This window comes from Chenopodium album, chromosome 18 (assembly GCF_948465745.1).
Source record: "Chenopodium album chromosome 18, dcCheAlbu1.1, whole genome shotgun sequence".
In the NCBI taxonomy this organism is placed as follows: domain Eukaryota; kingdom Viridiplantae; phylum Streptophyta; class Magnoliopsida; order Caryophyllales; family Amaranthaceae; genus Chenopodium; species Chenopodium album.
The window spans coordinates 10,509,313-10,523,926 of record NC_137851.1 but is presented as its reverse complement, the minus strand read 5'-3'; the positions used below and the strand labels follow the sequence as shown (position 1 = coordinate 10,523,926).

Genomic DNA, 14,614 nt, shown 5'->3' with positions numbered 1-14,614 from the left:
GCGGAGCAGTTTGATAAACCTTTTCAAAAAAAATTGATGGTGTAATTATGTTTGGATTAGTGTATATTCGTTTGGATCACACGCGATATTGCAAAAGTGTGTCCCAATTTTATAAAATTTGTTGATTTTTTTTGTTTGGACGTTTAACTCTGATTTAAATTTAAAGTATATATGACTACATGTAGCTATTTTAATACTTCCTCCGTTTTTTTTAGTTGACACGGTTTAAATTTTACACTATTCACACAACACGCTTTGATTCGCTGTTGTGGTTTATAGATACGATAAAATATATTCATGTGGGATCTTATTTGAATCGTTTCAATGTATATTTTATTAATATCCACTTTTTATAATTTTACAATGTTGATAATTAGAGATATTAATCGTTAAAAACATGTGTTGGCAAACGTGATGATATAAAGAGGTCAACTAAAAAAACAGAGGAAGTAGGATTTAATAAATCAAATTACCACACAAACCCCAAAATTTCAGCCTAATCCCCATGATATCCAAAACTTAGAGCCCGTTCACTTCAACTTAATTTCAATTCAGTTCAGCTCCTAATTTCCTTCTCTCATAAAATATTCAGTTCAGCTCCAATCAGTTCAGTTTAGTTCAATTCAGCTCCAATCAGTTCAGTTCAGTTCAACTCAGTAAATGTGAACATGCCTTTACATCTTAAAAAAATGTCAAAAATAAACTAACATGAACACCACAAATTTTAAAAATAAACCAAGCTCGTGCCCAATTATGTTAACTAACCGAGTCATTCTTTGCATTTATAATTATATTTGGTGTGTGACCCAATTGATCATAAAACAATCTCAATTAGTATTGTAATTAAATCATAAATTCAAAAAATTATATATTATATTTACTCTCATTCTTAAATTAACTCATAATTAAGTTTTCTCAAATACTTTGCTTGATGAGGTAAGACAAGATCTTAGGTATAATCAAAATCTTAATTGAGAACTCTAATAATCCACATACATTCCTCTTTATATTGTTAGGTACATGATCACACTTACAACACCATCCTGCCAAAGCCAATCTCAAAATAAAATATAATTCAACGAAATTTTCACATGAAAGGGAAGTTTAGCACAAGTATATAATTGAACAAGACCTGAAACTGCCTTATTGCTTAATAATCCTATAAATTCTAATTACTTTTTCATATATTTAGATGACCCATGTTGAGTCGTCGAGTTGTTTTCCTGTAGACACATGTTCAAGCATTATTACACCAACCTCCACCTTGCACAAGAAGGTAAAATTTGAAGTTAAACAACCATTAAGAGAACAACAACAACACCATCTTAAAAACTAAAGCATCAGATTATAATTGAAAAACAAAGTGAATCTAGTTCAAAGACAACACCTACTTACAGTGCAAGATATGGAATAAACATATATTAACATATCACAATTGCAAACCAAAGGTTTCCGAATAATAATGAGAAAGAATCATTATAGAAACCCTTTTAAAATTCCCCTTTAATAGCAAAGTCCACTTGTTTCTGAAATATCAACTAGTTAATAATATTCTGAGAGAGCAATTTTTGACTTTCAACAACTATATAGCCTAGAAGTATCTATAATAGTTAATCAGGTATCTTATAATCTATATACATGAAAATTAACTACTTTTTCATCTTTCTCAAGATGTACACATATACACAAAAACTGTCAAGAGCAAATGACCATGAACATATTTTGGTAGAGAAAAATGACATCACATATCATAACAGTTTAAACATCTCAAATATAAATTAATTTCCTAACCATTTTCGGTAAACATCACCAAATTATTTAATTGATAAGTACATATTATTTTTGAACTTCAGAAATAGAAAAAAAAAAGATACTTGAAAAGCACAAGGAACATCATAAACAAGGTTCTTTAGCAACGTGGGATCAGCACCAGCTATTCCCACCAGCTCTAACACAACAATTCGCCTCTGCCTCGACAAACAATGGTCCATCCCTGGCACAATCAACGATCAATTTACCCTCAGATAATTAACGCAAGAGGGTAGAAATTAACAAGAACCTTAGACAATGATTCACTAAAAAAATTTGCAGCATCTGCATTTCCTTTCTCTAGTGACTTCTACAAGTAAATTGTCCTCTTTACAACAACAATGTTTTGGTCTAAGTTGCATAAGAAGTAATGCCCTTTTTTCTGTTTTCTCCGCTGGTGGAACTCTTGTAGGCTCTTCTTGCTTTATTTCGAGCCCGAATTTCCCATCACAAGCAACACCCCCCATTTCGAAACAACTTTAAAAACCTTTCCAGAGCACCCACAGTGCACAGATTTACTACAAATATTAGTTTGTGAATAACCCAAGATTGTGAAGCTTTGCGTTAAGTTGTTGCATGTAACACTTATACATACAGTTCCATTGCAGTCGCACATCTCATTGATATAATAATGAAAGTAATTTATGTATATAATTCATATCTTTAACAAAGACAAAATACCTCAGGAAGAAAGCTTTCTAAATTGATGTATAAGAGATTGAACATTCATATAGAAAAAGTATAAAAGATGTATTATATGATAATTCATTTGAAGAAATTTTATGATTACAAACTTTGCACAAAGCTATAATATAGGCCTTAATGCCTTTATTCACAAAAGCAAGAGATCCAAACAATGCAAGTGAGTGAACCTGCCGAAAGTGAACCTCTTATCATTCTGTAAATGGGTAGACAAAACATTACAAGATTTCATTGTAAGAATCAAGCATTATAGTGATTCTGTATAGTATGAGGAGATGAGTATAGAGAAATGCAACACACACAAAAAAAATAAAAAAAAAAGGGTGAAATTGGAGGGAAAAAAACAGGATAATATAGCGAGCATCCATAGAAAGGGACTATGTTAGTGGTTGAAGGATAAGGAGATCAAGATGGAGTGATCTCGTGAGCAGGGTGCATAGCTGCCACAAGAGTTCCATAAGACAAAAGAATTTATTGCTAATAAACATATACAATTCACACACCTACATCCAAATTCAAGCAATCACACAACCAGCAGATTGCATAAGCTCTGAGTCCCCGCCTTTAATATTTGGATGTGCATATAAACATTGTAAACAATCCAAGCCTAATCACCATGAGCATTTATCACAACTAACTGTACTCTTAGTGAGTGAAATTATAAAGTGCACTGGTCATGAATAGAGATCTTTTACACTTGTGAAGATGATTTGTAGAGCATTGAATAAAAATTGCTACTATGAGTAAAAATATATTGTTTTTGAATGAATATCTTTGCTACAAGAATGACTCCTATGAGAAAAAGAATTGAATGTGCTTTTATGAGGTGCTGCAACCGGGTTTCCAAATCACCTCTAGTACTTGTTTAAAGGCAAAGATAGACACTATTAGCATGGAACTTATCCTTGTAATCTATGAATCTTACAACCATTTCCTGCAAACCCCAAGATTCCCTTTCCAAATTACATAGAACAACACAAGCTTAAGCACTCAACCAACCAAACCAAATAGCAAATTTCAATATTTAAATCCAAAAACTAATCAATCAAACCCAATTCAATTCAATTCCCAAATTCGAATTTGAACCCCAATTTGTAAGCTCCCAAGATCCTAATCCCAAATTTCAAAAACAAAATCAAATTGCAACCAAATTAAATGAAGAATTAAAGAGCAACATCAACAAAATAAGAGAGAGAAAGAAGGGTTACGAATCCACCCTTTTACAATAATCATGTATTTACCAATAAGGCAACAGATAAATTAAAGACAAAAGCAAAAAATTGAAGAAACAACAGGAAAAATAATTAAAATCACGTAATAAAAAATATTAAAGTTCAAAGCTGATCATATCAAACCCAATTCAGTTGAATTCCTAGATTCAAATTTGACCCAAATTTGTAAAATCCAAAAACCCTAAATTTTAAGTCACTTGAAACATTAATTCTCCAGCGATCATTGGACTTCCGCCGTGAAAGATTCGGCAAAAAATTGCCACTTCTGATCTGAACTTGCTCTCTCCTTCCGCCGCTACGACATTTTCTGGTAATGGCAAGCAACCGATCAATGTTGGCTCTTCAGATGTGGCTCTACTCTTGAATTTTTGGATCGGACCATTGGGGTTGTTGGAAATGATGTGAAGATTCATTTGTTAGCAATGCAAACCTTATTTGTCAGCATCATCCATCAGTAAGAAAAGAAAAGAGAAAAACAAACAAAGTGCCTATTTCAAGGTAAAAAGCAAGGTTGCATGAATCATCAAAGAAAGAAAGAAGAGGGCAGAAGTAGAAGAAGACATGTGTTTTTCTTGAAAATTATTAAAAAAAAAGGGGGGGGGGGGTTGATGCATGTGAAGTGCACATGCTCTCACACATGTGATTCCCATGCTCGAGCACTGTTCATAAGGGGCATAGGTGAGACTTTTTAAAGGGTGAGGAAAAGAACATGATTGAATTGGTATGGTGGTAAATGGTAATGTGGTGAAAGGGTGTTAATTATTAACAATTGAAAATTAATTTTTGTATTTGTATGAAAAACTGATATTCAGAGTGTGACATCGTAGAATTACGAGAAAATGCTTATGATGTGTCTTTCAATCGATATACAAAGCTACATGAATAAAACTTTTCTTCTATACGTAGTATTAAGGAGGTGAAAAATTATTGTATTCATTAATTTTAAATATGTAAAGACTATTGGCACTATGCTCCTTCTTACAAGGATTTCACAGCCCAATCTATCTCCCAAACCCCAAAATGACATATTACAACATTGGGGAAAAGCAGCATTGCATGTCCTATGATCATTATTATAAGAAGCGTTATAGTGTTCTACATTAACTATCCAATTAGCCCGTTATTATATTAGTCTCTGATAACTATGCCAAGTGGAAAATTATTATAGTAGCTTTAAGCTATTTATCTAATAAAAAAAAATATATGTAGGAAAAAAAGGTAATTAAAATTTTATGTTACTTTTGTATAATAATGATGATGTAAATATAATTTTTTTTTCTTTTTTTTTTTTTTTTACAAAAACGTTACTCGTATTAAGATAGATTAGAAAATTATAACATGTAGATGTCATTCTCAACAGGGAAACTCCGATATGGTCTGATTGATTGTATATGTTTTGAACATTTTTGGTTTAATTTGAATTAAATATGATAGTCTTACTAGCCATCATCAAATGACATTGTCTTTCACTCATGCAACAAGAATTCGATTTCTAACCCAAACAACCTTTTATTGTTGGCAAATTGAAAATGATTTCAATAGCACCAACCTTGGGTTATGCATTCAACAAATTTGAATTAAATAAAAGTCATAACATTGAAATATAGCTAATTGAAACAAGTGAAAGTCAAAGTAAAACATCACTTTTGACTAATAGCCAGAATATCATGAACTAATATCATAGGTGCGATGCATGCCATAATAATGATAAACAGTAATGATTTCCCATATCATACAGTTTAATAATTCAACAATAGGAATCCTACTAAAAATTCGATCCTCTTTCATAACCAAATCCAATAAATTTTTTTTCCCCTACCTTCATTATAACAACATTAATTTGACAAAACTTTCTATTCATTAATATTATATAAAAAAAAAATACATTATCATGTAGAAGTATGATTCAATACCATGAAGGCATGAAGGAACAAAGTCAACTACATTACATAGCATGGATGAGCAAATAACAATTCAATAACCTCTGCTTTCATAACAAGAACATTGTTTTAAGAACCGTTGCTTTCCAAAACCATTTGCCAACCTAAAAAAAAAAAGTTTAGAAAAATTGAAATATAAAAAGTCTAACACACAACAGAAACATGATCAAAGCAAGTCATCCAATGATCCAATGTACAAATACCATGTGGCAGACACATTAACCATTTTTTTACATCACTCCCACCACCAACGGTTCACGTTAATTTATGAATTGCCATAAACTTGGAGTATAAATTTTTTATTTATTTTAAAGTTATTTTATTTATATTTTAGTCCATGGAAAAAGTTTTATTGTGACAAATTACGTCATTTCGATATTCTCTCTCTTGAATTATTTACATTTGCTATTATTATTGAGGCCCTCCTGTCGCAAAAATAGTAGTAATAAATAATAATATTAATAATAAAATGACAAAATGGAGTTGAATGATTTTTAAAAAGCTGAAAAATCCACTTCAAAACCCAAATATTTGGAATTTCTCATTTTGCCTCGGTCCCTCAATAATTAAAGTTTCCCTGATTGTTTTTATTTTAACTTCAATATTAGTCCCTTTCTTCCTTTTCTTCTTCAAAGAAATCGAATATTGCTCAACATTATTGGACTAGGAAAAGGGAAAGTATAAGTTCTTGGGATAGATAAAATAAGAGTTTATCATGTTTTTATTGTTAAAGATTATGGTTATTATTATAAGGTTATATTCATTCACTTTAATTTTACTTATTTCTCAATATTAAATTTAGGTAAGTTTACATAAAGGTTATTCAAATTCAAAGTACAATTAAATTAAAATTAGGCAAATTAATCACATCCTTAATAAAACATTTTAGGGTACAATATACAAGTCACCTATAACAAACCTACCTTTTAGATTTCATGGAGTCATAAGTAAATAGCAAAAAATTTAAGGGTACACAAAAATGAAAATGTTGATTATCTTTCCTTCTCATTAAGTCAACTCATGCTTAAGTGCCGCAATATTATTGAGCTTTGCCCAGTTAATTCCCCAGATAAACCAAAATTTGTTTATGTGGAGATATAATCGTCTTTTCAAGTACCAGTAGAGGGGTACATGTGTCAATTCATATATTAGTTGAATGGTATATATGTAATTTGCTCACCAAACAGTAAATGCAAGTTGCAAACAGTAATTGGACAGGTCACCAAAAGTACTGAATAAATTACCACACTTTTTCAATATATTTACAGAAATGCCACCAGATTAACAAAAATTCGTTTGTCTGGCAGATAAACTTATATTTGCCGAATATTATTGAATAAGTGTTTACAAAACTAAAATCACTTTCTAAATTTAGGTAAATTATTTTGTATTGCGATATAATGTTCAGCTGAAACACTCTTAATAAAATCAATCACAACACGATGGTTTAATGCTTATCTGTAAATTGCAACTATGTTAAATATTTTCCTGAAATAGGGAGGACAAATCAGTAAGACTTTATACACTGTTTAAGTCTATCTAATTGGTAAGAATTTATTCTATTGAGTACAATAATTTCAGAAAAAGAAGATTCACAGTCAACATCATGAAAATGACGTGGAGAAATATGATTGGCTCCATAGTTTAGGAAAATGAAAAATTACTACAAATAATAAAAAATAAAAATTTGGTTGATACCGATTTCCACTCCATGGGTGAAGGAGAATTAAGATTCCACCCACGTGGCAGGTGGGGAGACGTCACTATGACGAGGATGTTGAAACCTTCTACTATGTCGTCACCTTCTTAGGTGGGCCCATCCTACTATTTGCCACGTCATCTTATGCTCTCTTCTTAATCTACTTCGTGTTAATCATCTCGATCTTCTCCCTAAGCTAGCTACTAGCTAGTCTCTTGGTTGTATAATTGGATCCAAATAGTATCCATTGATTATAACAAGTTTATGGACATGAATAAATTGAATTAAATTAGAAGTTGGGTGTTATTAAGTGGTGGTTGGGGGGGGGGGGGGGGAATTGTGATTTTTATGGTGTTATTTTATCTTATGGTGAAAATAAATTACTTTAACGGAAAATGTATTTGCTGTATTTGTACAAATTTCTATTGTCGATACACATATAAATGACTTACACTTGAAATCGAAATTTCTTGCGCGAAGTAGAAAATAAATGAATTTTTAGGATCGTACTAGCTAACTATTGTAGGCTTTATAGCCTTGTAGGGTTGATTGGAAGAGGAAATATAGAAAATCAACTTATCTTTTAAGGATAGAGGAAGTAATATGGGCACGAGCTGGGATGACACGAAAGCCGATCAGGCATGGCACAAGCCGAACACAATATAAAAGGCACAATTGGTAAGCTTTAAGCTAACACGGATGTTAATTTTATAATTTGGTACAAATACGATGACCTAACTCTTTTATTTTAATCAAAATTACCCAAAAAAAAAACGCCAACACAAAAAAAAAAACCCTCGTATATATTAATATAATTAGGAATCAAATGACACTACATAATCAAACATTTCATTGAGACAAAATACCCAGCCATGCATAAAAATCGATATGAGTGTAACACAACATAACATATTACTTTCAACAAACAAGTTCTGCTGGAGGCTTGAGCACAGCAAAACTTAATCGCTGACACAATACATGAGCTTGCATGCCCTGTCTCGTGCCCGGCTCCCAACTCATGTGTATAGGATGACGTCAAAGATCACAAGTACAAAAAAGGAAAAAAAAAAGAAAAAAAAAAAAAGGAGGAGGTTTACGTCAAAAGTCAAGAGTGACGCCACTAACACCAAGATAGAGCACATTTAATATCCATCACTCCATGTGCTCTCTCTCCTTCTTTTCTTGCCTTTCACTTTCTTTCTCCCTTACGCTACTTCTATTCTACTCTCTCTCTCTCTCTCTCTCTCTCTCTCTCTCTCTCTTCTAAGCATATATCCTGTATTTCTCTATTCAGAAATCTATTTTACTTTTGCAATTTACCACATTTTTATTCTCGTAAAATTATTACGTCATATTCGGAGTTAATTTTTTTTTTTATTTAGCAAGAATAATTATGTTACGTAGTTTCTTACGTAATTATACTGCGTGCTTTTTACTCGCCAATTATTGGAACTTGTTTCCAGTTGTCTAAACAACAGATGTTATTTTTTTTGTGAGTATTTATTTTTTCCAAAAATTAAATTTTGCTCATAATCTTGTGCCCTACCATGTGGAAAATTTGTTTTGTGTTGCATCATAACTTCATCACCATGTTATTCACGCCTCTTGCTTATCCTTCGATTATGACTTTGATCAATACGGCAAATCACGTATCAAAATTTAAGATAATACTCTAAACAGATTATAACTCGTATTATGTTAGTACCGATCGAGTTTTTTCATAGTTTTATAAACTACGGAGTAATATATACCATTATAGATTTTTAGAAAATATAGTATTCGTAATAAGAACACCCATATTTAAATTTTTTTTCTAATTTGAATGAGAAGCGTGACAAGTTTCAATGATCACTTATGCACTTGTCTAAACTTACCTTATTTATACGGCAAGTTGTAACGTATCAGAACTTAATTTGTTTATATGATATAGCAAGAACAAATTAAACCAAACCCAAGGATAAAAGTATTGACTCTAAGATTGTGTAATCAATTAATAAAATGATTCTAGTTACAATTTGATACAAGTATTAAAAAATAAACCGAATTTTGCAATGACAATGGACAAGCTAGCTCTAGCATATAATAAGAATAGTTACCTTGATTGTAACAAGTTAAAAAATATCCCATCTTTGTTGTGATCGACGGACGGTACATAATACTCAAAGGCTCAAAGTTAAAATCTGGAATCTAGTACAGTGACTAAAAGATTGGACATTAGCTTTTGAAAAGGATACATAAAAAAAAGACTTTTTAAAACTATGAGTATGACCATAAATTAAAATGAATGTATTAAACTATGCTGCCATTTCACAAATCATAAGTAACATAGGCCAACTGAAATTAAATATAATTAAGAATCTATTTATCTGATTATTTATTTGTTTGTTGAATTCTTCCATAAAAGTTAGGTTTTTGGAATTTGGAAGTTCACACCCTAAATTGGACTGACTTTTTTTTAAAAAAAAAAAATATATTCTTACAATTAGAGGAGCCCGCAGATCTATGGTAAACACTAAATACTTAAATATAAGGAGGGAAATGGTACGGATTTTATTTTCATTAATACGTACTAATATGTAAAATTGATTTAATTACTTAACCCCTTATAGATTCGGGTAATATCATGTTCATATATACTTGGCATGAGTTGTAGTGTATAGTACTACGAACTTGTATCACTAATATACACTACTGATAAAATTTCAATTCATATTCCTTCATCCTTCATTTGGCACCTTTTAAAGCGCCACATTAGCTTTGACAAACTACAAAAAGTTGGGATGAAATTATGATATTTCAATCAAATTAACTTATTATATAAAAAATTAAGAAATTTTTGTTGTATTATTTTTACACAATGTATTCGGTTCAGTTATTTAAAGTATATAGACTCTGTCTAAGGGTCTGTTTCGATTTACTGAAAACAATTGAATTGAACTGATTGGGGCTGAACTGAATAAAGCTGAATTGAATTGTTTATGAGAGAAGGAAATTAGGAACTGAACTGAACTAAAGCTAAACAAAACTGACCCTAATATGAGTTTGAGTTTGAGTCAAGCTAGACCCTAATCAGAAGGAAAACTCTCCTAACATGCTCAAGACCTTAACAGTTAGATTTGAACAACTCCTTTAACAGCTAATCTTTATCTAAAACTTGTTGGATAATTTTTCATTGTGTCATAAAAAAATACACGAAACATCAAATTAAATCTTCATCAGATCTAGTACCGAGTCAAATAGTTTTTCAGCCTAGTATTTACTAATTTCAAATCAAGAACTCAAGTCCATACCATTAGTATCATGGTATGTATAAACTCAGTTACTCCATACACTAAGTTTAAACCAAGTCGAACTCAAGTAACTCATTCATGAGATGTCTCGAATATCCAATCTCATGTAAATAAAGAAGTAATGATACTACCCCATATTACAAAGACAATAAAAAGCAAACCCGTTAATTGCTTAATGATGTAAGCAAACAAAACACCACCTTCTCATCAACCTCCCTTAAAATCAAAAAATTTATTTATATATAAAACCCTCTTCTCCTTCCAATTTACATCCTCTCCCTCTCTCCCCCATTTCTTCATTCACTCAACTCGTTGACATCAACACTTTCTCTCTCCTCCCCAAAAAAATAAAAAAATAATAAAAAAAATGCAAGGAGTTCAACACCAAGTAAGGCTAGAACTAACAACGGCAGGTAACACGTCACCACTAGCAATCGACGTCTCAGAATCAGCGGAAGTAAGGATCCAACGGCTAATAACGGAGAATCCAGTAGTCATTTTCAGCCGTCCATCTTGTTGCATGTGCCACGTCATGAAGAATCTCCTCCACACGATTGGGGTTCATCCAACGGTGATTGAGTTAGACGAGGTTGAGATCGCCGCCATACCACCCAGCTCCGGCGAAGATTCCGGCGAAGCTCCGGCGTTGTTTATCGGTGGGACACGTGTCGGTGGATTAGAAAGCCTCGTGGCACTCCACCTCAGCAATAAGCTTGTTCCTTTGCTTGTTGATGCTGGTGCTCTTAGTCTTTCCGTCCCTCTTTGGGTATGATCATAAATTTCACAAAAAAAAAAAAAAAAAAAAAAAAATTATTTTGGTACTATTTTTAGTAAGTCAATAATAATAATTATAATAATGGTGAAAATTATTATTGTTATTATTATTAATTTAGGATTTTCTTAATTAATCCCCCAACCCTCACCCTTCTTCTAAAATGCAAAAATTAATACTCCGTAAGATATATAGAGTAATTACTTGATTAATGATGATGATAATAATAGTAAGTTGTAATAATAATTGTAATTTTAAGGAGGAAAAGAGGGGGAAAATAGGGGAAAAAACGAAAAAAAAAAAAAAGAGTGTATTATATGAAAATTATGATGTTGTTTATTTAACTGTATGTATAGTTATTAAGTGGAATGACAAGTCAGAAGTGTGCATGATTAGATTACGTGTTTGGTTATAAATTGTATTGGTATCTTTTCATTTTTAGTTCTCTAGTAATGCATGAGATTATTGATTCCTTTTATTGTGGATCTACTTCTATTGTTCACACCTATGGATGGAGTATTTGTATTTGCCAAATATTATCATTTTGCCCCGGACCTCCCTTTTGTGCTCGATCATGGAGTATTGTATTTGCGAAATATTATCATTTTGCCCAGGGCCTCCCTTTTGTGCTCGATCACGGAGTATTGTATTTGCGAAATATTATCATTTTGCCCAGGGCCTCCCTTTTGTGCTCGATCACGGAGTATTGTATTTGCGAAATATTTTCATTTTGCCCAGGGCCTCCCTTTTGTGCTCGATCACGGAGTATTGTATTTGCGAAATATTTTCATTTTGCCCAGGGCCTCCCTTTTGTGCTCGATCACGGAGTATTGTATTTGCGAAATATTTTCATTTTGCCCCGGGCCTGGTATAGATTTTGGGTCATTATATTGTGGTTATAAGGTCGTTATAAATGTAAGTTGGATCTCAGGTCTTGGGTGCCTATGCCAATTTCGACATTAGAATTTTGTGAGGTTATACATTTTACACGGGATTATGAATTTTCCTTATTTTTTTTAGTAGTGTATTTGATCTTAGGTTTTGAGTATGTACCTCCTCGACATTAAATTTTGCAATTTGGTCATCCTCGTGATCAATCTATTTAACAAATGTGACATCATTTTGGTCATCCATGATGAAATTGGTAGGTTTTAAAAGGCTAAATTGGAGTCAAGATATAATCTAGGTAGGATTTAAGAAATTTGGGGATGAATAATGGGAGATCAAATAAAATTTACCAATATTTGTATAAAATACTAGAAATGGACAATAATTTTGTCGTGTAATGCCAATTTAAGTATCTCTTGAAGGATACTCTACGTATTGGAATCCATTTAAATAATACACGTTGAATGCGCCAAAGCTTGTGTACGATACAGCTATATATAGGTCATACTTCCTCCTTCCACATAATGTAAATATCTTCTTTATTTTTTTTAGGTTGTTCACAAAAAGTACTCTTTTTTGCTACTTTAAAAATGTAAACTTAGGTCATGTTCTGTTTATTGTTTTCTGAATTACTTTGGAAAAAAAAATTGTTCGAAAATAAATAAGATTTGATAAAGGTTACTCGTAATAATAATTGTGCACCTAGCTTCAATTATGGTTGAGATACATTCTAATATTTCACCCACTCAACTCTCTTTGGCTTGTTCTATTTATATCTATTGTGAATTTGTGATATAAGGATCTTTTCACCTATTAATTTTCTTTAGTCCAATATTTATTTTTTTTTAATTTTTTTTTTATAAGAAAATTGGCATATATAACATGACATCAACAAATGGAGCAATGCTAATATAAGCGGATGTAAAAGTAGATTTGGGTGAATCTTTGATTTTTCCTTTTGTGATGACAACAAAGTTAGAAGAGTGGAAGGAGAGAGGGGGGGGGGGGGTATTTAATTGATCAAGGTGCTTGGACGTGTGGGAGTTTTAAATACATACACATCTCTTTCTACTACTAAAACTAACTTAGGATTCTACGTGCACTATTGATCACATAACCAAACATTAACTTATCGCTTTAAAGTTAGATAACAAGATAAGTGTCAAAAACTCAAAACTAATATGTGACGAAGGTAGTATATATGTCAATCTGGGCTCTATTGCAGCACTGCTCTATACAACCACTTAATTAGTTTGTGTTATCCCAACACATTGTAAAATTGGTGTTATATAATCCAATAATTCCTGATTTTTTCTTCTTCTACATCTCTGCAATGTCTGCCCTCCCTGAGCTATATTTGTGGATAGAGGGAGTATCTTAAACAATTTTGTGCACAAATCGAGTTGATGATGAATGCATCAACTAGATCAATTTGATTTTATATGCTACGGTTAGTAATTCAAATTCGATCAATGATACAAAGTAAATTTAATCTCATTTAGAGAATTTAATCAAATGATGACATATAGTATCTCTCGTTTACAAGAATTATAAAAAAAAAAAAAAAAAAAAAAAACTTACTCGATATAATCTCTATATATATGCACATGTTAATGTATGGTTCAATGGATTCACCCGCGAGAGGTCAGGCAGGGTTCAGCTTAACACCGATGGCGCAGTTAAGGGTGCGCAACCTAGGCCGTCTAGTAGGGGCTGGCCTGAGATCGAAGTTAATAGTGGTATCAATCGAGGGGAATCATATAAGATGAGTATTTTGTTGAATTGTGGTATTTGTAGATAGAACTCTTTGAGATTAGGAGAGGATTGACTGTAGCTTGGAATGTAGGTCACATAAATAAGTAAGTTGATGGTTAATTCGGAGTTAGTTGTTTGTATGTTAGTGGGTCTCCTCCACTTAACCTACCCTCAAACTCAGTTGAACTCAATATTTGGAACACTAGTAATAATAATTACTTTATTATTATATAATATTGGATGATATTGCACTACACTTGATCACTTATATAATTATATTATATGTATTAAAGAGGAAGGAAATAATATGTGACCATTTATATAGGTAGCTTAGTATGATGATTTATAAATAAAAATTACATAGTTTTACATTTAAAGTAGCCTTTGATATATATGAATCTAATAAGATCATACATATTTGTTTTTGTCATTATATATAAATCACTAATTATACATTACTTTGACCACGTAAATGTACAAAAATCTATAACTAATACTAAAATAGCAACCATTGACATCATCCTATC

General features: G+C 31.7%; 1 pseudogene; it reads left to right on the top strand.

Annotated features, from left to right (window-relative positions):
• The first annotated feature begins 11,039 nt into the window (after positions 1-11,039).
• LOC145591790 (glutaredoxin-C6 pseudogene) lies at positions 11,040-14,195 on the top strand (annotated as a pseudogene).
• Positions 14,196-14,614: the final 419 nt, after the last annotated feature.